The sequence below is a fragment of the Gossypium arboreum genome, chromosome 1 (assembly GCF_025698485.1).
Source record: "Gossypium arboreum isolate Shixiya-1 chromosome 1, ASM2569848v2, whole genome shotgun sequence".
NCBI lineage: Eukaryota > Viridiplantae > Streptophyta > Magnoliopsida > Malvales > Malvaceae > Gossypium > Gossypium arboreum.
The window spans coordinates 86,415,719-86,418,619 of record NC_069070.1 but is presented as its reverse complement, the minus strand read 5'-3'; the positions used below and the strand labels follow the sequence as shown (position 1 = coordinate 86,418,619).

The 2,901-nt window shown below is 38.1% G+C and overlaps 1 non-coding gene across 1 annotated transcript; it reads left to right on the top strand.

The window, feature by feature from the left end:
- Window positions 1-2,157: 2,157 nt before the first annotated feature.
- On the top strand, window positions 2,158-2,264 carry LOC128282250 (small nucleolar RNA R71). Its single transcript, XR_008272463.1, has one exon. It is a non-coding gene; the product is annotated as a small nucleolar RNA R71 (small nucleolar RNA).
- Window positions 2,265-2,901: the final 637 nt, after the last annotated feature.

The window sequence follows — 2,901 nt, the reverse complement described above, 5'->3', positions numbered from 1 at the left end:
CCACATCTAATTATTAATCATTTCTTTCATGCTCCATTAACAAAACATGTTTCAACATGTTTTCTTTGCCCATAAACCATGTCATGGCCGTGCACCACCTATAAAGGGGAATTTGACATGCAAGTCCATTGTTTTGCATGCATGCTTTAATTAGTCATCACACATTTCCTATCGTACTTTCAAAGTTCACTACTAAGTCCTTTCTAGTGGAATTCACCTTTATAACACTAAATCAATCATCAAAAATGTCACACATGAGCACACACATATTATAGGCATCAAAATAAATTTTAAATTATTTTTATGCCTCGGTTTTGTGGTCTCGAAACCACATTCCGACTAGGGTCAATTTTGGGCTGTCATAGTGTCAATGTGAGGATCTGCGGCATCTAATGAAACTTTATTGCCAACCTTAAGTTGATTTGGTGAGGCATTAAGCTCGTTATGGCGTAGTTTGGTTTATCGTGTTTTCTTGGTTTAAATATCAGCCATTCATCTAACTCCTCAATTCGTAACCTTCGTTCTTCATGGGTAGATTCTTTGTTGTGGATTGAACATAGCTTATGTGTGTCCTTCCAACTTATTTCCTGCAAAATAGGTTGCACTGTATGATCAGTCTTAGTAGAACAATTTGTACAATCACCTTCAAATTTTGATATGTTGTTCGAGCTGCGAGCTTGACTGTTGATGGTTTCGTCTCCTACACGAAGTGTGAGTTCACCTGTGCCAACATCAATAATTGTTCTAGCAGTTGCTAAAAAGGGCCTTCCCAAAATTAAAGGAACATTACTGTCCTCTTCTATGTCTAAAACAACAAAATCAACTGGGAATATAAATTTGTCAATTTTAACGAGTATGTCTTCAATGATACCCCTAGGAAATCTGATAGTTTTATCTGCTAATTGAATGCTCATCCTAGTTTGTTTGGGTTTCCCTAGACCTAGTTGCTTAAACAATTTGTAAGGCATAACATTGATACTAGCCCTTAGATCAGCCAACGAATTGTTAACATCTAAACTACCAATTAAACAAGGAATCGTAAAACTCCCTGGATCTTTTAGTTTGTTGGGTAGCTTATTCTGAGGAATGGCTGAGCAAACCACATTCAGCTCCACATGCAACCTTTCATCTAACTCTCGTTTATTTGCTAAAAGCTCTTTTAAAAATTTGACTACGTTCGGCATTTGTGAAAGGGCTTTAATAAACGGTAAGTTAATATGTAGTTTCTTGAAAATTTTAAGGAATTTACCAAATTGTTCGTCTGATCGGTCTTTCCTTGTCGCATTGGGGTATGGCACAAGACGTTTATATTCTGTAATTATTGGCGTTGGCTCATTGTCGCCTACCTCATCCTTACCTTTGCTTACCACCGTTTCTGGCCTTGGTTCTGCAACTAGCCCTTCCTCATCTTGAAGGGCAATCGTGTTGAGTTGCTCCCTTAGGTTAGATTCAGTGTTGTTTGGCAGGCTACCTTGTGGTCATTCAGAAATCAATTTGGCGAGCTGTCCAATCTGAGTTTCAAGCCCCTGGATTGATGCTTATTGATTTTTGAGTTCCGTCTCGGTATTCTAAAAATGAGTCTCTAACACCGAGATGGATTTGGTTAGCATCTCTTTAAGGTTCAGTTTTTTCTCTTGCTGGTATGGTGGTTGTTGAAAGCCTAGAGGGGGTGGTGGTTTTTGATTTCCTTGGCCTTCCCATGAAAAATTTGGGTGATTCCTCCAACCTGCATTGTAAGTATTACTATAAGGTTTGTTTTGAGATCGAGGATTATTACCCATGTAATTTAACTGCTTGTTCTCCATGTTGTGGCCATAAGGTGGGTATTCTGAATTGCTCGATCCACCTCCATTTGCTTCGCACTGCATTACTGGGTGAACCTGTGAAGAACTAAGAAAACCATCAATTTTATTATACAAGAGTTCTACCTGATTAGAGAGCATGGTGACTGAATCGATGTTATAAACGCCGACTGTTTTCGTTGGCTTTGTCCTCATGACTTGCCACTGATAGTTATTCAGTGACATATCCTCTATAAATTCATAGGCATCTTCAGGTGTTTTATTATTGATGGTTCCGCCATCAGCTGCGTCAACCATCTTCCGAGTCGAAAGATTTAGGCTATTATGGAACGTTTGAACCTATAGCCAAAATGGTAACCCATGGTGAGGGCATCTTCTTAAAAGGTCTTTGTATCTCTCCCATGCATCGTAGAGTGTTTTTCAATCCATCTGCACAAAAGAAGAGATATCATTACGTAATTTGGCTGTTTTTGCCAGTGGAAAATATTTTAATAAAATTTTTTTGGTCATTTGTTTGCAAGTAGTGATTGACCCTCGTGGTAACGAGTTCAACCATTGTTTAGCTTTATTCCTTAACGAAAAGGGAAACAGCCAAAGATGTATGGCATCATCAGAAACACCATTGATTTTAAATGTATCGCATAGTTCCAAAAAGTTTGCCAAGTGAGCGTTGGGATCTACGTCTTGCAAACCATCAAATTGGACAAATTGCTGTATCATTTGAATTGTGTTAGGTTTCAGTTCAAAAGTATTTGCAGCTACAGTAGGTCTAACTATGCTCAATTTAGTTCCTGTTAAAGAAGGTTTAGCATAATCATACATAGTGCGCGGAGTAGGATTTTGATTAACAACAATCGCAGGAGGTAGCGGATTTTCTTGGTTTTCAGCCATCTTCTCGGTTGTGGTTTGAATATTTTCCTTTTGCTTATTCTCTGTGTATCTTAAGCTTCGCCTTATTTCTCTTTGGTTTCTGTGAACTGTGCGATCGATCTCACTGTCAAAAAGTAATGGTCCTGAGAGGTTTCTTCTAGTCATAAACTATAAGAACCTGCGAGAAAAAGGGAAAAATAAGAATTAGTAATAAAAATTAGAATAAAAT